The sequence below is a fragment of the Pteronotus mesoamericanus genome, unplaced genomic scaffold, assembly GCF_021234165.1.
Source record: "Pteronotus mesoamericanus isolate MK-2021 breed Mesoamerican mustached bat unplaced genomic scaffold, CSHL_Meso_final scaffold_651, whole genome shotgun sequence".
Lineage (NCBI taxonomy): Eukaryota > Metazoa > Chordata > Mammalia > Chiroptera > Mormoopidae > Pteronotus > Pteronotus mesoamericanus.
The window spans coordinates 46,208,650-46,231,857 of record NW_026555325.1 but is presented as its reverse complement, the minus strand read 5'-3'; positions in this window follow the sequence as shown (position 1 = coordinate 46,231,857).

Here is a 23,208-nt window from a genome sequence, read left to right as displayed (position 1 = left end):
CAAGCACCAAATGAAATGATACAGATGAGAAATTGCCCTTAAATTTTTTAAATTAATTGTTTGTTATTTGAGAGAGAGAGAGAGAGAGAGGTCAATTTGTTGTTCTACTTTTTTATGTAGTCATTGGTTGATTCTTAAATGTGCCCTGACTGGGGATCAAACCTGCAACTTTGGCATATTGAGACCATGTTCTAATCAACTGAGCTGCATGGCCAGGGCCAAGAAACTGCACTTTGAATGTAGGTAGGTTATTAGTCAAAACTCAAGGATCTTTTAAAAATTGTCTTAATTTTCTCTAGAGGTGCAGGACCTGGAATTACAAGCAGGGTTTAGGTATTGATGGGTCCAGGACACTAATAAGTGAAAGTGTTGTGATTTTTCAAGCCTTGGGGACATTTTCAACAGCACCAATTTCTGTAATGGTGGCCTAGCTCAGAAGACAGATACTCAATTCAGAGATAGCAGGCATCAGAGAGGTTCTCTCTGCCTTGCTCTGTGTTTCTATTGTTTTCCCTTCCTAAATGATATTGCCTCAAGAGAACTCTTTCCTGTTCCCCCTGTCATATACACACAGCACACACATGGGCATGCTCACACAGAATACAGGAGGCTAGCTCAGGGTTATTCATGTGGATATCATAGAGGAAAGGGCTTCATAAGATACATAATAAAAACAAGAATAATCAAGAACAACTCCATTTCCAAACCATAAAACACCCTAACAAAGTTCTTGTTATCCAAGCATGCCTTATATTCTAGTCAGTTCTTAGGTTTTCAAGAAATGCTATGTTTGGTTGCCATATTAAACAAACAAAAAAGTGGTCTTTGATTAAGAACATTCAAATAATAAAAATAGAATTAAAGTACTTTTGCATTCCAATTAAGTGATCACTAATTATACTTTGAAGAAAAACTATGAACATCAAATGAAGATTCAGAAAATCCTTGGGACAGAGAAAAATGTGGAATAGCATGGTAAACATGATTTACCAAGGAAGAATTTCTCTTCCTTCTTTACAGTGTTTAAAGAATTCTGCCATTTTTATATAACGTAGATAGTATTTCATTATCTCATATTTGAACTAGGCATTCTTAGCATTTTTAGCTATTCTGTTAACAGAACAATATCTATATAAAAGTCTATTTTAATTTAGCATATTCATTTACAGAATTACAGACTACAAGAACCTTGCTATTAACGTTGATAACTGACATATGTTAGGCAGGACAGGCTAGGCTATGTTTGCCAAATCCAGTAGCTTACTGTGTGTTCATTGTGGGTTGACATTAGAACTTTGCTCATTGATATCACTCAGGGGCTGAGGGTGACAGAGTAGTCAACAATCTGCTTGAATGTGAATGGTCTGCTTGCCAAATGGAAGGACTTCCGCTGGATCTCCTATTGGCTTGGAAGTGATGTGCATCACTCTTGTTTACAATCTTTTGGCCAGAGAGATTGTACTGTGCTTAAGTGAAAGAACACATACTGTACTTAAGTGAAAGAACACCAAAAAGTATAGTTTCTTAACATGCATGAAATGGAAGAGAATAGAACCAGAGATACAACTTTTAAAGAAATTAAAACTCTGGCTAATATTTTTTGAGAGGTTAACCATGTGTTAAGTTTGTGCTAAATGATTTCCATGCATTCTTTCATGGAAACCACACAAAAAACCTATGAGATGAGTTATATTTTTATGTTTATTTTAAAATTGGGAAAAATGATGAGACACTTTAAGTAACTTACGCAAGGGAACTAAAGCAGTGAGTAGTTGAGTTACATCTACCCAACCCTAGGAGTAGCAGCTGCTGTTGTGCTTCACCCTTAAATGTCCACAACTGTCAATTTCAGATTTAATGTGATGGACATCAGGATGGATATCAATATATTTCATGTGTTATCCATGGCAGATTTTCCTTCTTTAGTTTCTAAAAAGAGGAGCCTAATAAAGATAGGCCAACTCATTGACTGAAGATGTATATCCTGAGGGGACTGGAAAGGTGCCTTCTATTTTAAGAATTCTGGTTCTATCTAGTTAAGTTAAGCAGCATCACTGCTTGTAACATGTAATTTCAGTACATTTTTTTTAGATTAATCATGAATGTGGTTCGTATTAGAGACTGACTTTGGACTCATGTGGTAGATTTTGAACATAAGAGTTTTTTTTAGGTCCTTATTTTTAAAACAAGTTTTTAAATGTAGAATAATTCTTATTCACAGACAAGTTGTGAAGTTAGTACAGTTTCCTTATATCCCACACCTAACTTCCCATATTGTTAATATCTTACATTAGTATAGCACATTTGCCATCACTAATGAGCCAATATTGATACATTATTATTAAGCGAAGTCTATACTTCATTCAGATTTCCTTAGTGTTTACTTAGTATCCTTTTGCTGTCCCAGGGTCTCATTTTGGACATCACAGTATTTGCCTAAATGTAAAATTGATATACAGTGTTAGAAAATACAGAAATTATTGAAACAACGTTGTTTGGAGATGTTTATTTTGGGGCTAGAATGAATTAGAAAAATCCTCTGAAACCAAGTTGTACTCCAAGTCTCTTGCTTTATTCTTTTATGGCTTACTACTAAAGACCTGTGTGATATAAATTCTTATTGTATATTTCTTGATATTGTGCAAAAAGTGTAAGAAATGTTTAGAATTAAGTACAAAATGGAGAATGGACTTGAGAATTATCTGAACAGATGAAACTATTTAAACCATGCAAGCAAAACTAAATCTAGCTTATTTTTAAAACATGAACGAAACTTAATTTAGGTTATTTCTTGTGCATGTCTCCAGTCAAAAGAAATTTAAGTCATGTTCCTAAAAATGATATAAGATAATCACTTCTAACCAACCCCCTGCCATCTGGAAACCACCATTATAATAACTAATCATTGTAAAGGTTAAACAACTTCCTCATTTTTACTTTATAAGCCAATCCTGTAAGGTCAGGACCCCCTGAGCTTTATATCAGTTTTAAATTTGAAAACTCCCAGTCCATGAGCTATTCTTAAATGCACAATAAACTCTTACTAACTACTAATTTTACAGATTTGGTGGTTTTAACTTTGCTGTTTCTGGGTTTTTGACAAAATAAATAAGACAAAGATGGATTTTTAAATAATTATATGAAGAATAGAGAATTTGCACTTTAGTCTTAAGCATAAGAAGCAGCAGCCCCTATACTTACAAAATTGAACTTGATAATATATCAAAATAAATCCTGCAAAAATGTTTAAATGAAGTGCATTAAATTATTGTAGGGCAGCATACATATATCATGAAAACACTGGAAGAAGGACATCTGTGTTGGGATGATAGGTTTAAATTAAAATAAGTAATTTTAACTTTCCATTTGAATAACTCTTTTGCGTTACAAAAAATTGAAACTTGAAAACTTGAATGTTTCCTCTTGTCCAACTGATTTACTCTACGGAATATTTTAGACATGTTGTGTCTTGATACTTATATTTACAATAATAAAAATTCTATTTAATACTTTTTGTAGATTCTAGTGTAAACACTAGACACAGAAATAAATTCTTAATGTTCAAATTGTTTATATTAGCTTTTTAAAAATTTGGTTTTGATGTCCAATCTAAAAGTGTTTGTGGCTAGCTGACTTCCTTACAAAAATGCTCTTTACCACGCATGCTAGAGATTTGGCAGCAGCCAACATTTGTGGATATATGGAGGCTTTTATAAATATCACTTAATTAAAAAATGATTCTGTTTTCCTATTCATTATGCCATATCATTGTTTTTTTAAAGAATCTGTCACTTAAATCTCTGGATATTTGTCTTTGCTATAAAATAAGGATATATGTTATTTTACTCTTACATTATTAGATTAATAATTGTCCTTCATTTTATCTTGAAAGCTTATTCCTCTTCTTTCCAATCCATGTCCTCTTTTCCTTTACTAAATTCTTGCTATAGTATGGTATGTCTGTTTGTTTTTCTTTCTTTCTTTCCTTTTTCCCTTCCTTTCATTCTTTTCTTTGGACTAATATTTTTAAAATATAAAATTAAAGTAGAGGCCTTATAACCTCGGACAGAAGGAAGAATCAGCTTTAGCACAACCTAACAGGTAAGGAGTACAGTAGAAACTTGAGAAGGTGGGTGGGGTGCCCATGGGTGGCAGCACCAGAAAGATACTGAAATGGCCAGCTGGATCCCTCTGAGAAGCGCGGGGTCTAAACCATGAGTGGGGATCTCCAGCCTACAGCACCAGAGCCCAAAAAGTACACAAATAACAGTGAGCTGCAAAAAGCAGCAGGGTTGCTTTCTGCAAGAGACAGGCTGCTGGAGATGCAAAGAGCCTTTTAAAGGGCCAATGTATAAGTTTTTATTTTCAGTCACTTACCCTGGGCTTTGGCAAAGGCAGGGGCAGATTAAGCTAGAGGTGCCCGAGGAGAGACTGCGGAAGGAGGCTTTGGGGAGAGAACTGAGAGAGTAGCTGGTGGGATCCCAGTACTGATACCTCCTCCATACGGCAGCAGCCATCTGGCTCAAGCAGATCACTCCCCTGAGCATAGCACCATGAGAGGACCCAATAACCCTTCCTCCAGAAGGGACTTTGCCCCACCCTGTGGTGTCTAAGCCTGACTGCTGAGTGCAGAGTGACTAGATTAACAGCTGAAGGAGACAGCCACAGACAGTAGATTCCTGGAAGTCCCAAACATACTGCCTAAGGTGAGACAGGGTCAACTTCTGACATCACCAGAGGCAGATCCAGGAAGAAAAAACAGCAGTCTTCTACCATAGAAGTTCACACCACAAAGTCAGGAAATCAAGACAGATCAATTTAAGAAGGAGAAGCAAAAAAGAAGAGTCTCACAAACAATGGGAAGACAAAGAAACACCCCCCAGTCGAAGGGAAAGGAGGAATCCCCACAAAGAGAACTAAATGAGAGGCAAGTAAACGATCAGATATTGAGTTCAAAACAATGGTTCTAAGGAAGCTCAGTGAGCTCAGAGAGAATTACAAAAAACTACGGGGAAACCAGGAGGAACTTACTGCAAACTATATCAGCATGAAAAAGGACATAGGATGTTGGGCAATGCCCTGTCTTCTTTCAGGAAACTTAGCCTCACCCACAGGCAAGAGGGCTCCAAGGCTGGAAATAATGAAGGAGGCTTTGTGAAAACAGGCCACTGAGGAGATGAAACCTGTTCCCCTAGCAGGGGCCCTGCTCCTACCTCCCTCACATCATCCTGCTTGGCCTTGGGATGGTTGGTAGTCAATGATGGGTAAGATCTCTCACGAGGAGAGACAACACATGGCTGGTATGGGCAGCAGACATGGACTTGGGGGACATGGAGAAAGGGCAAAAAGGCCTGCACCCCTCGGCTTGGCTTGGACATGACCAGGGTCCTCATTCTATCTGAAAGAAGTCTCCTTATCTCTTGGTGTCTCTGCCCCGCCTGCCTGGCTCAGGCTTGAAACAATACTAAAGGCAGGTACAGCCCTAAACTGGATCAGGCGGTTCCCAGGGACAATCAGGCCTAGAAGTAAGTTGCTCTAAGCATGCTTCGTTCTTCCCTCAAAAGTTATGATAACCAGCTCATACTGGGAAGGAGATATACATTATCCATAGACCCTGACCTGAGGCAGATCTCTTGTGTTCCTTTAATTATAATCTATGATCTCTATCTGTTTTCTGTAAACATAGCTTTTTGACATTGATTGATGAGCTTTGCATCCATACCCCTGTGCATATAGTTCCCAATAAAAGCCTTTGGACATGGGGACTCGGGGCCTTCTCCCCTAGAAAAAGAGCCATGTGCCTTCTCCTGGCAAACAGAGAAGTGTTTGCGATGACTCATGTTTATTCCCCCTATTTGTGACAACCCCGGGACGCACTCTGTGGGATTCAGAGCCCCACTCCCTCCTCAGCTGGCTCCAGACAGTAACCCTCAGATCCAGGAGCGCCCCACGTGGCACTGCAACTGAGGCAATAGAACCTATTAATAAGACACAAGAGGAAATGAAGAATACAATTTCTGAATTGAAGAACACAGTAGAAGGAATTAAAAGCAGGCTAGCTAGATGAAGCCGAGGAACAAATCAGTAAGCTGGAGGATGAGGTAGAAAAAAGCTCCCAGAAAGAGCAAGAAAATGAAAAAGACTCAAAAGGAATGAAGAGGCATTTAGGGAAATGCAGGACAACTTAAAATGTAATAATATCCATGTAATAGGAGTACCAGAAAGAGAAGAAGAGGAGGAAGGGATAGAGAACCTGTTTGAAAAAGTAGTGCTGGAAAGCTTCCCTAATTTGAGGAGAGAAAAAGTCACACAAGTCCAGGAAGCACAGAGGGTCCTGCTCAAGAGGAACCCAATGAGGCCCACTCCAAGACACATAATCATTAAAATAGCAAATATCAAAGACAAATAGAGAATCCTAAAGGCAGCAAGGGAGAAAGAAGTAGTAAAATATCAGGGAGCCCTGATACGGTGAGCAGCTGACTTCCCAACAGAAACGCTGCAAGCCAGAAGGAGTGGCAAGAAATATTCCAAGTCATGAAAAGCAAAGGCCTGCAACTAAGACTGCTATACCCCGCAAGGCTCTGAGTTAAAATGGAAGGTGAAATAAGGAGTTTCCCAGACGAAAGAAGTCTAAAAGAATACACTTCCACGAACCAGCACTGCAAAATATGCTAAATGGACTGCTTTAAGAAGATCAAGAAAATGAGTCTATGAATACCCAGTTCCTTTCACAGTCACCAAGACTTGATATTACCAACATTTTTAATACTTATTAATCTGATTGTGACAATGATGTTGTATTTTAATTGTTACTTTATTATTTTTTTGAAACTAAACTTATTTTTGTATATTTCTTGCCTATTTCTATTATTTTAAAAAAGCTTTAAATGACTTTTTGGTATTTTTTATCCATTTTTTGAGTAAATGTTTGTAGAATCTTTTCCCTAAAACTAAAACCAAACTAGTAACCCTTTCTTAAATGTGCTGCAAATACTTTGCTTTTCTATCACTGGTCCTTTAACTTTTTTATGTGTATATTACTGTATAGTCTTAAATGTTTAATACAGTCATATTGTCAATATTTTACTGTATAGCTTCTGGGTTTCAATATTTTCTTCAGGGTAAGAAAAATATTATTTTTTAAAATTTTCTCCTAAAACTCCTTATATTTTAAATATTGATTTTTAACTCATCTGAATATTTTTTTGTATAATGTGTGAAATAGGGCTCTATATTTGTTTTATTTTAAGTAATAGTGGTTCATGTGCCTTATTTGTTGAATAAGCCTTATTTTCCCCATTGATTTGAAATATCAATTTAATCATATATTACATTGTTAGACAGATGTATACATTTGTCTCTAGAATGCTCATTTTATTTCATTGACCTACTTGATTACTTCTGTGCTGGTGTCATGTTGTTTTGATTGCTGCGACTTTATAATGGCTTTACATTTTCTAATATTTTATAATGGATTTTTAACATTTAAAATAAATAAATAAAGTCATCTGCATTTAAAAAAATAGAAAGAAAGAAAGAAGGAACTCCTACCTTTTATGACAACATGGATGGATCTGGAGAATATTATGCTAAGTGAAATAAGCCAGTCAGTGAAAGACAAATACCATATGATCTCACCTATAAGTGGAATCTATTCAACAGAATAAACTAACAAACAAAATAAACCACAGGCATGGAAACATGGAGCAGACTGAAAGTGACCAGAGGGGATGGGGAAGGAGGACAATGGTGGGAAGAAGGAGAAGGAACTAGACAAAGAACATGTATGAATGGCCCATGGACATGGACAGCAGAGTGAGAATTGATGGTGGGAGCAGGGGTGGGGTGGGACGGGTGGAGGAGGGCAAAGAGGGAAAAATTGAGACAACTGTAATAGAATAAACATGATTTAAAATTAAAAAATTAAAATTAGAGTTTGAAAACCAAGGTAATGCATTGAACTTAATGATATCTTGCCTCCTTAGTGTTGTACTTATCTGAAATAATACATTCCAGAGAAAGGACAAATTAAAAAGAAATATATTTAAAATAAGCATAGTAACATTTGCAGAGAGCTATGGGAGTATAACAGAAACATGAGGGAGGAACAAACTCATGAAAAAAACAATCAGTTGGACACAATTCTTAAAATAATGAACTAAATCCAACTAAATTGAAGATATTGCTTAAGAAGCAATTAATGATTTGAAATAGTAGGTCAATGAACTCTCCTAGAAGGTATTAGAATGTGATAAAATGACAGAAAGATTGAGAAAATAATTAAGATATATTGAGAACAAAAGAAGTATCAGTACCTAACAACAGTCCCCAAAAAAGAAAAAAAACCTTTAAGAGATAAAAATATTTCAGAAAGTACATAGAATTTTCAAGAACTGCAGGAAAAAAATGGAGACTTCAGGCTTGAAATAGCTCAGAGTATACCAAACAGAATATAAGAAAAATTCAACAGCATACCATTTTTAATGAATCTTAAGAGTGAAGGCAAAGAAAAAATTCTAAAAGCTATTTGAAAGGATTCATCATGATTATAAAAATCAAGACGGAAAAATCTACTGTCTCTGAGAAATGACTTCATTAACTAACTCTCTAGAAATTAAAAAAATTTGATTCTCCATAGAAAGTTAAATATTTTTTTCTGACTATTCATTCCTGTATCAATGTCTGGCCAGGAATGGAATATGTAGTTTAGCATACAAATAGGAGGAATATAATAAAGACAATATCAAGTTGAGATTTAGAAGAAATGTGTCATAAAATATTTCTGAAAATTGTTTCATATTTGCTCAGAAGAATATTAACTGAGATAAAATTATTTGTACACATATACTTATATGTAACCTTTATGTTCTTGGTAACACTCAGAGTCAGGTATATTTTCTTTTTAGGTCATATTTCTGGAGCTAACTTTAAGAAAGTAATTTGCACAACAATTTCTGATTAAATATGTATATAAAAACCTCTGGATTGTTAAGTTATAAACCAAATAATTAGTTGATAAAACGTTTAAGGTAAATTTAAGTCAAGGAACATATAGCAAGGACTCATGGACAAAACCAAAGGGGAAGAGCTGAGGGAGGGAAGGTGGGAGGGGGCAAGGGAAAGAGGTGGGGGGAAGGCAGAGACAAATGTATTTAAAAAGTAAATAAATTAATTAAAAAAAATTTAAAAAAAATTAAAAAAAAAATGAGTTTCCTTCCTAGGAATTTACATCTATCAAGGGATGGCAATCTAGAATCAAGGTCCTGATTCACCTCTGCTCATCCCTTACTGTTCTGAGTCATTTAGTACTCGTCAAAAATTTTAAACCAAGACCTACCAGTTGGCTGCAGTGTTTCTCAGATGGCCCCATTTCGCTTCAAAAAAGCAATTTACTTTGATCCATGTATAATTTTAGGCCCAATTTTCATTAACTACCCTACCTTGTTAAAACTGATGCACTGGGATCTTTCATGCTTAATTTTCCTTCTGTGGTCATAGCTCATTTTCAGTATTGAATATTTATCTTGTTTGAATCACTGATACCGGGAATTGAGTTTCTTATTCGTCCAGGGATCCTGCTTTAGTCCATTCACTACACACTGAATTACCTAATCTTCCATATAGATCATTTTTCATACTGACTACTCTGGATATACTGATCAGAGTTGCCAGGGCTACTCTGATTAGTGTAGCTTCATCTCTAGTACTGACCATACTCAGTCTGTTTTGGCTCTATGGCCAGTGCTAACCCACTGAAGTGCATCTATACAGTTTTGTGATTTCTTTCTCTTGTCTGAACATCTCTCAGGTGTTTGCTGCTAGCATTATAGGATTGGAGGCTATTTTTTTTTTGGGGGAGGAAACTCCTTATTTTTAGTTGTAAAAGTAACATTTCTGGGATGTTCTTTGACCACCCCCTGGGATCCACCCACTTTGTAACCTAAATGATTCCAATTTTTCCTAAAACAGAAAGTTCTTGACTACCAAACCCAGTGGGGACTGGCAGAACATTATTGTTTTGTCCAATGTATTGGGTGAAGTAATAAATAAGTAGAGACACTGATATGGCTAATCTTTCAGAATATTTTAAATGAGTGTATGATGGAGAAGATACTGGGTCTATGAGTAATTGTATATAATGAAAATATGGAGTAATCTACTTTGTTTTATTTAAAGATATATTGTTTCTGTAGAATTTGTGTATACCTCATGGCTACCAAGACTCTTGTTTCTGAAACCTGATATCTTCCCAAACTGTGGCCTACAAAAGACCTTCCTTTCATGATCCTTAAGTCTCAGAGAACTGGCTAGGTATTATTTTGTAATGTCTATGATGTTTCACTATTAAGGAGTGTAGAGACAGACAAGGATTTATTATGATTGACTTAAACTCTCAGGTAATAATAACCCAGCTCCTGTGTTTTCAACCTGTTATTTAGCTAAACAAGCCGTGCTTGTTCTTGCTTACTTGATTTACCTTAATTATGCGGTGCTCTTCAGTGAATATTGGGATCATGTTAAGACCATTTTGATCTACTCAGTCACATGTATAGATAGTCCTTAAATAATTGATAGATCTATGGCTATAGATCTTGTGGTTGATTGGGTTGAATAATATTAACATTATTAATAATTAGTACCTTTATCACATTATAGGTCAGTCATTAAATTATGTGCTTTATTTTGATATCTAATTTGATTTCTACATATAGTTTTTGTTATCATCATCTTACAAATGATAAAACAGGTAAAGTAATGTCCCTAAAGTTTCATAGTTGGTAAAGGGCTGGCAGAAGAGGGATTCAAGTATAGTTCTATTTTATTCCAAAAATCAACTTAAGCTATGCTGGTAAATGTTCATGAAGTATGCCTCTTCTACATTACAGAAATGAGAAAATTAAAATGCTAATAAGTCAAGAATTTAATTTTTAGAGAACAATTATGGCAATTGAACAGGAATTTCAAAGTTAACAGATATAATAGAAATGAGATGAGAATTTTAAAATCTGGAAAACTAGCAGAAAGTATGAAATAAACCAATATATTATTTCATAGGAGAAAATAAATCTTGTGTTATTTTAATATATTAAATCTAAATTACAATGCTGTTTTCCAGAAAAAAATATTGAAATATGGCAACTTCTGTTTAAATACCTTCTTGAAGTAATTTTCTAAAATGCTATAGCCTGAGTGAGTCAAACTTGTATAATATGAGTCATAAATGAGCAATTCTTAAGGAGAATTTAAATGTGGCAATAGACAATAGTTGTATGCAATAGGGTAAGCATGTACTTTAAAATACTGGTACATATTTAACAGTCTCTTGGAAATCCAATGTTATTGGTGAAACCGGAAAAAATTCTTCAGGTTTTTCTATGTCTTTAACCTCAAAGGAGACCATTTACCGTAAGTAAGTAACAGGGGATAAGGCAATTCCACCAGACATGTAATCTGGTAAATATACGACATTGAATAGCATGTGGTGGTCATTACACATAGTGAGTAAAGGTCATAATGCTCAACCAATTCCAACTCTGCCCTCAGAAGACAGCCTAATTTGGAGAAAAATATAAAAGTTGGTTTTGGCTGAGATAAAAATTTGAAATCACAAGAAGTCTCTGTGTGTGTGTGTGAGATTGCCACAGTTTCTTATTGGTATTATGTGTAACTGACAGGAAGGAATATGTGTCAATATTTTTCTTCTGGGACAGAAACATAATTATTAGTTTGAGCCATCTGAAATTGCTGTTATTTGGCCATTTTTGATCTAAAATTAGCTATTTCATAAGGTTCAATGTAATATGAATACTAAATCAATTGACCAATAGTTGGCTCATTACAATCAAAAAGAATATTGCTATTTAGAAATAAAGAAGTTTTCTTATATTTTTACATATTTGCAGTTAATAGGTTGCTTGGTGTTTAGAGGAAAAGACTTAAAATATAAAACAAAGCAAATTAATGGTAATCTGCAAGATTTGCTTCCAAATTATGAGAGGTAATTCCAAGATATTGAAATTTTAGAGGTAGACATTCTCTTTTATTTTAAAAATAATATAATTGGAGGGGTATTCCATGTTTCATCCATTATATATACATTAATTTAGTATATAACAATATTTTAAAAAGATGTTAAAATGGAACCTTTAAAAAAATATGCTGCAGATTGTTAGAAAGCAATACTTTTTCTTCAATGAGAATAATTAAATGCTAATAAAAATACTTTGCTAATAGAGCTATCATATGATCCAACAATTCCACCTCTGAGAACATATCCAAAAGAAGTAAAAACACTCACTCGAAAAGACATCTGCATCCCTATTTTTTTTGTTTTATAAAGTTTATTTGCTTTTATCATAACTATGAAACAAAAATAATAACATCTGAAATATTGTTAGATAATTGATTAGGAAGGCTCATGAGAGTGTAAATATAGAAAAAAAGAAGGAGTTGGTAGGTTTTTTTTTTGGGGGGGGCTCTCAACTTCTTTTCTTTTTAAACTTTTTAAATTTATTTTTTCAAATACATTTGTCTCTGCCTACCCCCCACCACTTTCCCTTGCCCCCTTCCTCCCACCACCCTCCCTCAGCTCTTCCCCTTTGGTTTTGTCCATGAGTCCTTGCTATATGCATCCCTATTTTCATAACAGCATTATTTATAGTAGCCAAGACATGGAAACCACCTGAGTGTCCACTTATACATGAATGGATAAAAAAGCTGTGGCACACACATGCACGCGCACACACACACATACACAAATACATACAATGGAACATTTATTCGGCCATTAAAAATCCTGTCATTTGTGACAACATGGTCGGACCTTGAAGACTTATATATTGAATCACTTATATATTGAATCTAAAAAAACACAAAACATTGAACTCATAAAAAGATATCAGATTTGTGTTCACAAGAGGCAGGATGTAAGATGAGGGGGAATTGGAGGGAAGTTGTCAAAAGGTACAAACTTCCAGTTATAATGATAATTAGTAGGGATGCACTATACAGCATTCTGATGATAGCTGGCACCACTATGATATTTAGAGAAGTTGTTAAGGGAGTAGATCATAAGAGTTACCATGAGGAGAATTTTTTCTTTTTATTGTATATGTATGAAATGTGTATGTGAATGCCTATTGTAATTATTACACAATATATGTAAATCAAATCATCATGTTCAACACCTTAAATATTTTGCTAATATTTAAAATTATGAGGTTTAGGGACCAAATGTCACACAATTTCATTAATAAGTTTTAGGCAAGGCTTGAAATAGGCAAATAAGCAATTTGAAAGATTACTTTCATGTTAATCATCTCAGAGAATCTCCATAAAATTTACTGTTGTGTGGCTGATGCTTTAAAAAAAAAAGAATTAAGGAATTAAAATTGTAGAAGTGCTTCCCCAGTCAAGGGCTATTCTTCTAGAAATAATTAATTCACTTTGCAGAGAAATAACTGCAATACCATAAGTAGAGCAAAGACATGGATTAGGTAGAGGTAAAAATAATTATATACAAGCTCAAAAAATAATAGTGTGTATTCAACCACTGCCCACAGGTCTTTGAAGATGCATTGGTTTTGATTTTTATTACTGCAATGGTTGACCATGGACATTAGAAATATTTAAAACTCTAAGTTGTAAAGCATAAAACAGAAACATTTTTAAGATTAAAATAGTTGCCATAATTCAGTGTTTGTTATTTTTAGATTTGGGCATGACATAATTCCCTTTAGAGCAGTTTCCCTCAGGAATGAATGAAGGAAGGTAACATTCATTAAGCAAAAGCTCGTTCTCCTTGTAGTAGGAGAAAAAACAGGTGCTTATAATTCTCTAGTACCTTTAGTAATTGGTTGAACACTTAGGGCAAGGTCCATGTTTTTAGAGCAGAACCCGTGGCTGGATCAAATTGTTCATGTAACAAAAAGTGGGACTATGAAGGCTGTGAGGATGATGCAAGAGGAAGGAGACAAGTCCCTGCAAGACTGAACTCCAGGTGACCGGAAGAAAGACCTTGTGGCTGACATCTGGGGAAAGGCTGCATAGAACTATTGAGGGAAATGTATGTGAAACCCCTGAGACCTTGCAAATCTTTAATAAAAATGCTCAAATCAATATATGCTTCCTATAATGGATTTTCTGTTGATGCTTGTGAAGGATTCTAATTTTGTATCAGTGTCGTGATAGTGATACCTTGAGTGGATAAGAGGGTCATACACATCTGCTATACCTTAATTATCTTACTAAAATTTCACAACAATCTCAGTAAATACACATTATTCTCACTTGAATTTGAGGAAACTAATGCCCAGGGAAATTAAGTAATGGCCTATAGAAGCACATAGGCTATGAAGTGGTAGTAAGTCATACAGTTTTGAATCAGATCTCACATTCAAAACTTTTTATACTTTGTGCCATCATAGCAATTTAATTTTATATGAAACTTCATGTACAGAAAGCACAACATTTGATATTGTAAGAGGTCAGAAAATAACCAGTGTTTTGATCCACCTAATTTGAAATCTATCTTTCCTTAGAATACTGTAAAGAAAAGTTATTTGTACCTTCTGGTTTGTGGATGGTAGAGGAGAACCACCCAGTCATTTACACTGGCATTCTTGGCAAAGAGAAAGTTATAATCATTTCACAAAATTGGTGGTCGTGTTACACAAGGAGTAAAGGTTTTCTTAGTTCCTGAAATATCTGTGCTACTTGTCCACAAACTGGTAGAGAATTACACTCATCTTTCTTCAGATCCTCCATGAATTTTGTTGTCTGTGTTTGGGATCCACAGCTAAAATCTAAAAAAACTTGGAATAGAATCACAGAAGAACCACTATATGATTAAATAGTTGGAAATTGAGATTTTTAAGGAAAGTTTGGGGTTATACAAACTAGAGAAGAAAATGTGAGGTGTTATTTATTAGCTCTATTCAAGTATGGAATTAATTTTTTCCATACAAGGGAAAGTAATCATCTGTTTTCTGACCACATTATAGAAAGAATTATTGGAAGGGTTTAAGATTTAGGTTAGCCAAGAAGAATTTCCTGATTTTGAAAATGGTTAAGTATTACAGTTGGCAACCGACCAGATGTTTGGAATCTCTCATTTCATTCCATTAAGACAAGGCTAGACTTTGGTTTCAGAGAATTACAGAATTCTAGGGACACAACTGATCATCTTATTTAATATCCTTCCTTTACAAAGACGCTGAGAGGTTAAGCAACTGCTGAGTAGTTGCTAACTCTCAAATCTGATTCATGTAAAATTGTCTTCTTAACCAACAGCTACACAATTTTCTGTCTTCCCTAATGTGTAGCTCTATGTAAAAGAGATACTGTTTTAATGGAGAATTAACTTTATACAAAATAGCCACTAATAGTGGCATTTTTTTCCTTTAAATTTTGTCAAAAGATGATTCATCTTTTGGTCAACTGGTAAAATGTTCCTTGTATATTCTTTAAAGTTTATTCCCAGGAAAAAGCATAGATTTCTATATGTTCACTCATAGTTGAGAAATTTCTTTTACTTTAAACAGCTCATTACCAGCAAATTTATACTTGTGAAACATAGATTTGTTTAAACCTCAGTACACTCATTCTCATTGCTTCTTACTTCTTGGAGGTAGGATGTTTGTCTGAAAAATTGTTTCTAAGTGAGGAGTAGGCTGAATAGAATTTGTTCAGATGACTAATATAAAAATAGCACAAGGTCTGGAAACAATTTAAACTTCTGCCACATATTCAGTAAGCCAGAGAAATGGTGCTGGAACTACTGACAATTTTAGGCAACAAAATAAAATTTTATTCAATTTTATTCTGCAGTTGGTATCCTGGATCCTCAATCCCCTGGCATTCTTATTTTGCTATTTTAAATTGATAGGTACATGACATAGGAATTAATTAATTCCCATTTTTTTGAAATTTCATTCCTCTTATTCCTCATCTCTTAGGCAACCATTTCAATATATGTTTTTGTAAAATGTGTATATATATTTTTAGTTGTTTTTCAAGTACAGTTGTCTCTATTTCCCTGCCACCACTTTCCCCTGCCCTACTCACCCTTCACCTCCCCCCCTCAATCCTACACACTTTTGGCTTTGTCCATGGGCCCTTCTTTAACACGTTCCTCGATGACCCTTCTCCTTCTTTCTCCCATTTTCCCCCTCCTCCCTCCCATCTCGTTACTGTCATTTTAATCTTTATTTCAATGTCTCTGGTTCTATTTTGCTTGCTTGTTTGTTCTGTTGATTAAGTTCCACTTATAGGTGAGATCATATGGTATTTGTCTTTCACCCCCTGCCTCATTAGATTTTTAAACAAATGAATATATACATATTTTATGTCTTCTGAACATGATCTTATTCAGATTCACCCACGTAAATGCATTGAAATATGTGCATCTGATTTGTTTTTTGGAATGGTTGCCTAATACTTCACAGTGTGCATCTACCATATTTTACCTGTACACTTTTCTAGTAATGGCCATGATGTTTGTCCCCAACTTCCCAGAACTACATATTACAATATAATAAACATTTTTAGAGATGTTATTATATAACTACCCGATAATTTTGGAGATACATATAGATATATGCGTATATGTATGTATATGTGTATGAGTAGAATGGCTGGGTATATTTTATTTGACTAGTGACAAAAAGCTCTTTCCAAGCAACATTTTAAACTGTCCTTTTTATAACAGCTTTATTGAGTTATAAATCATATACCATAAATTCACCCTATTAAAGTGTACAATTTAGTGTTTTATAGTATATTTGTGGAGTGCAAGCAGCATCATTATTTAATTTTAGAACATTTTCATCACCTGTATAACAAACTATGTACCCAGTCACTCCAATGTGTTTCTTATACCATTATGATTGCCTCAATAGAAGTTCAGTTTTCTACTATGTATATTTCTGCAGTGTTTCTTAAATTCTTCAGCTTGTACAGCAATTGGACTAAGTAGAGCATTCTTTGTAGACAGTACTTCTTCTCAGAATTTGAAGATGTTACTTTGTGAGAAATGTTCTTTGTAGGTCATCTACTTTTTTTTGGCTTTAAGTCATAGTTTAATGCTTTTCTTTATGGTGGAAGTCTAAATAATAGTTTTTACATTGTAATAATATAAATGTTACTCTAGTTAGGGCCTCTTCCACAGACCGCATTGTTCAAATTGAAAAAGTCACACACAGTGTCCTTTAGGAAAATAATTCAGATCTGAAATCAGTTCACAATGCATCGGAGCAGAGAGCTGCAGAGGGACTTCCTGTCCGGGGCTGCAGGGCGTGACTGCTGCACAACTGAACCTGAAGAGAGAACGTGTTGGTCAAATGGGAGTTGGTCAGCCTTGGAGGTGAAAGATCTGAAAAGACAGACTTCCCTGCATATACATCAAGCACCCCTGGGGGGGATCTGGCACTGTGCCCAAACACAGCCTGGGGCCTCCAGAGGCAGGGATATTCTTATTGTGGTGACAGATGTATCAGATGATCTGAATCTGTGGTCAGTAATCATTGCAATGCTTGGCATTTGGTAGTTAAGTAAATATTTGTCGAATGAACTCCCCTCGTTCTAATCCATGGTTACTTAACAGCTCTCTGATTAATTGACTTTATATGACCAAAAATAAATTTAAGAAAGAAATTATGCTTAAGAGAAAATTTCTGTTTAATAGATAAAAGATTATTGGCTCTTTTGTTCACTTAATCAGGTAGAATGCTTCCAAATGCAACGGGTAGAACACTGAGCTTAAAATCCTATAGGCAATATGAAAATGTATTTTTTCAAATAAGTATAGAGGCTTAAGGACTGGTTGATTCATAAGTGCAACTGTGTCAGCATGGACCTAAATTCTGTCCTCTAACAACATTATCATAATTCCTCATCCTCTCAGAGTCATAAAGTGTCTACTCTTTTCTTTAAATTGTTGACACTATTAGAGATGTCTCCCATTTCTCCTCACCTTTGCTCCTCTCTACCCACAGCCCCTACCCCCGGATTTCACCACATTGTTGTCTGAGTCCATGGGTTTTGCATATATGCAGATATGTTCTTTGGCTAATCTTTTCCAGTTTCCCCTCACCCACCTCCCCTCTCAGATCTTTCAGTCTGTTACATGAAGTAGCTACTCCTTGTAATGTAGGTTTGCTTCCATATTTATGTCCATAGAAAAGAGGAGTCCTTTCCTGCATTTATGGAATGAAAATCCTTTCTCCCCATCTGATTGGGCCATTTTAGGTCAAATGCCTGCCTCTGGACCAATACTGTCTTGAACTAATTAGTTCTCCTGGCGGAGAGGAGAGGTCTGGGAATGAACATAACTTGCTTAAAATAACCAATGCCTATCCTTGTGCTTTGGGGTCATGTTTCCCTAGGTTACTTTGGCTCCTTTTGGGGAATGGCTATTACGCAGACAACGTCTACTACAACAGCTACTACAGTCTCCAAAAAAAAATTGTAAGTTACAGTTTAGTTTCAGCTTGTTCAGTTAATGATCTTTCTGAAGTAAATTATGGACTTAAATATTCTTTCATGCTCTCCTTCCTCCAGTGCGGAGGCAGTCAGAGACAACAGCATAGTCATGGAAAGAGAATGGGCCTAATATTGGGTACATACAGTTTAGAATACCTTGTCTTCCTGCTAAATAACCTTCGTCCATGCAGCAGGCCTACTGTGGGTTTGATCCAAATGAGCACTTCAGTAAAGTCACAGATCCTCCAGCGGACCCTGGGCGGCAATTGGAGAAACTGTGCTGCTGCACTGCAGACAAAGCCCTTTTTCAGATTGATCAAGTTTTTCCCCTATTAGGGGGAACAGGATGACTAGTGTGGGATGGAGTTTGGTGTATCCTAGGCTAAGTAGTTTCTGATAAAACCATAACAATTTATGTTCTGGTTAAATAGGTTCTTCTGAGGGTAGGCTTTGCTGTGAAGAACAGAGTACCCTGGTGTATTTCAACATGGTTTATTTTCCTCCTCCCCAACCAGAAGCATGAAGGGATTTTTCTTCACTCTTCACTGTGAGAGCCTTGTAGAGCTTCAGGAGGTAAAACTCACAAAATGATGGAGGTCCCCAGATGACTGGGTTCCCTTTGAATTTTTATTGCTCAGACTTGCCCACACAGAGTCTCCAGCAGTTTGTCAAATATAGTTCAGGGGTTTCTACCCTGGTACCAGTTCCTATAGAGGTTTCTGCTCAGGTGAATTGGGATTCTCTGTATTCGATTATTGGTCTCTCCAATTTGAGGGAGGAGGTATGCCCCGTGACACCACCTCTCTGACAGATCCAAGAAGAGTTGTTGATTTTTGAGTTTGTTTAGCTCTTTCCTTGTTAGGAGGGAGTGGTTTGGCCAGAAACTAGAAATTCTTATGAGATTCTGTTGGACTGAAGCTAAATATTGAGGTCACTTGAAGGAAATAGACATGGTAATATTACTGAGTTTTATATTCAATGAGCACAGTAAATCTCTCAATTATTTAGGTTTTCTTTAATGAATTTCAATAAAATTTTATAACATGCTTCATAGTACTTTTTCAATATATTTTGGTATGTTTTTCTTTGGTATTTCTTTTTGCTATTATAAATTCTTATATTTTTAAGGCATTGTAGCTATATGTAGAAATGCAATTGATTTTTCAATATATAATTTGAAGTTTATCTTTCTGTTCTTGATTTCTAACTTATTTTCCTTGTCAGAGATCATAGTTTTCATGATTTCAATTCTTTGAATTTGAAAATATTTATAATGGCACACATACGTTTTGTTATAATGTTCCTGGAGGAGCTACTCCACATTTCTCTATGAAGCCAAGATAGATTCTAAAGTGAAGAGGTGTTTCCACCTGGCCCTTGGTTTTCAAGGTTGGCGGTGGGGGTTGTGGTGCTGCTCGCTAGTAAAATGTAGTGTATTTGTAACAAATCTGTGGATGCCATATTTCCTGAAATGCAGGGTGCATTGTCCCACATCATACAGGACTTGAAAGTCTTGAGTCACCCATGTCAATGAAAAAACCATTTGTAATTATTTGAGTTTAGAAACAACTTTACTATATATGCAAACACAAAGTAATTTATACAAAGTTTTAATATGCAATGAATTTCTTTGGAATGCAAGTGCTAAGTACAGCCAGTATGACTATAATTATTTAGCTTTTCCTTTATATCTAGACGTTGAACATAAAAAAGTGCTGCAATAACTAGATGACTATTGTCCTACTTGTATTATATTCATACAATTGATTGTTGGTAGGTGTAAGAATCTTAGCATTTTTTGTCATCTAGTATAGTCATGGCTGAACACATATATTGAGATAAATGTTTTATTTTAAATGCCTTTTTTGTTTGCATTGTAATTGTGACATTGATTTGTTAAAATTAGATATGTTTATAAGTTATACATTTGGAGAACTTCATTCCATTGTAGTACAAAAGTGTTACAAACTTTTGATATGAAAGAAAGCTGAGTCAGTGTTTAGAAGCACTGGTGTAAATAGAGAATCAGTTGGTGAACTATAAATAATAATTCTCTTCATAAAGAGTTTTAAAGTTTCACCTCACTTTATAAATGCAGCAATCCAATATTGGCAATAATTGCATCCCATTATATAAAAGGATTTAAAAAGTGACCTTTGTCCTGAGAAGATGAGGGTAAGATTTTTGGGTGTGTGCATGTGTGTGAATGTGTGTACGTGTGTGTGAGTGAGTTTACAGTGAAAGGATTAGGGGAATTAAAAGCTTTCAGAGAAAAAAACTGAGGAAGGTAGAGTTTAGACAGGTGGTGCCTTTTTTTCTTTTGTGGCTTCTATTTGGTGCTGGTAATATTTTCCTTTTCAACTGGAAGGCTAGATGGGAACAGTGCTAAAGAAATGGACTCATTTCAAATTATTTTTATGTAATCTTATGTAAAGAGTCAGCATTTGGGCACTTTGGATTAGAGTTCTTATTTTGAAACTATTTGAATTTGTAGTTCACTAGAAACTAAAGTTAAACTATTTAACACATTTTTAGATGGTAAAATAATTATAGAAAAGAAATATCTTTATTAAGAATACTATTAACTGTGATGTAGATTCTCTTCGTTTTTATGGTTTGGGATTATGTTTGAAAATTTTTTAACTGTTTTCATACCTCCTTGTATTTGGGATTGCTTACCTCTTTCACTAACCCTGCTTTCAGATCATCTGTTTAGTCTGTTGCTATAGCAGTCACTACTGTGCTTCCTAATATTTGGCTAGAAAGTCACACTTCCTCTGTATGTGATAGACATGGCAGTTTTGCCTCAGCAATTGGCCAAAATAAAGGATGGTATGAATGGATGGGAGGATTGTGACACTCTACCCCAAATTCTGTGTGAGTGTGAGCTACATTTATTACAAGTTGAAAGAACAGGAAAACTGAGCTTGGTCATGTAGCCAAATTTATAAAGTAGTTACTGACTTTTAGAATTGAGGCCAAGAACTAGCTAGCAGACATCTGATTCATATGCATTGTATGATGGAGGAGATAGATTTTTATGATTCACATTTTCTCCTGATCAACTGCCAGCTCTCTTTTCTGACTGATTGACCAAAAATTAAATATCCTTTGGAGATTTTTCTGGTGTTTTTAGTCAATCTGTAAATCTCATTACTTTTCTAATAGTCTTTCCAGAACTTTTATTTTATTTACTTTTCCATTATTTTCTGCATAGTTTTCCAGAGTGTACTTTACTTAAGATATTATTTTCAACATGTGTATGTAGATCTGAGTCATTTTGCTTAAAAAAATGTAATTTCAAATTCTGATATATAAATGGGGGCTACCTCTTATTATTTTGACTATTAATTGTTATTAATAAACATTAATTTGAATTAATAGGGAAACTGAAAATGATGAATAGATTCTGTATGATTATGTCGATTAGGAATTACATCATGTATATTTTAATCCTCATTTTTGTATAGAAAAGTTTGGGTGAAGTGCCAGATTAGAAGAATTAAATAGATTTCAAAAGTAATTGTAAAAGTTGTTATAATTAAATAAATGTCAATTTATAGACATGCCAGTTTTTCAAGAAATTTGAATATATGTCCAAATATATGTCCATATATGAACCTGAATATGTTTGAATATATGTCCATATATGTCAGACCTGATCTTGTTTTTGACAACTATATTCAAATCACTGAAAACATACAAATGTCTACTCTATTTTTATATATTTCATGGAAAGAGAATAACTATGTCCATCAATAACTAGGTCTCATGCTTTACAAAGTTTATTTGATGGAAGGTTTCTTTTTATATAACTTGAATTCTTATTACTGTAATGTAATTTCCTTTTTACAGGTTCTAAATGTAGAACATCTGGTCACCATCTTTCTTTCTTTTTTTTCTTTTACTTTTGCCAGAGTCATTAGCAGAAACCTCTTCTCTGGCCTTCACTATTCAAGTCTGACTCTTAAAGGCAGCAGATTCTTTGCCTTAGTTTCATTGCATATCTTATTTTTTAACAATTTAAGACAACAGTGCTCCCAAGAGCTGGGCCCACTACTATTCTTATCACAAGTCAGCTCTGCTCTACTTCCTAGACCAAATAGGATACTCAGAAGGTAGAAATAAATAGCCTCAGCTTCCCAATGAGGCTTACTATTAATTATTCTCCCAGTTCTAGAAACTCTGGCCTCTTCACTGGTCATCGCGCTATCCAAATACTCTTAGCTGCCAGCTAGACTTGGCATTAGCTGGCTACTACCATTCTAGATCACCTTACAAGGTCACGTCTCTCTTTGCTCAAGGTTTTGGATTGCATTCTGTGAGTAACTTTCTTGGAAGCTGTGAATCCTCTGCAGCTGGTCATAAGACATAGTATGTGTTTTTCCTGACTCTGTAACTTGACCAGTTTCTCAAAGAGGAGTATAACAAAAAAAGTTTAAAAACAAGATGTTTTGGAGATATTTGCTGAAGGATTTAAAAGTACAATATGATGATATTGGCAGCCAACATAAAATAAAATGAAAGAAATCAACATTTTCCTTGCTTCTATATGTCTTTGTGCCCAGCAGTGGGCATTTCCTTTGGTACCTGATAACCTGCCTTGCCCTTTTCTGTCTCCCTCCTGTGTGGATTATTAGTAGTGACTGGGACCTCAGCCCAGTTACTGAGGCCCTGTGGCCATTGTATATTGTGTCCAGACTACAACCGCCAGCCTGTCAGCTTCCT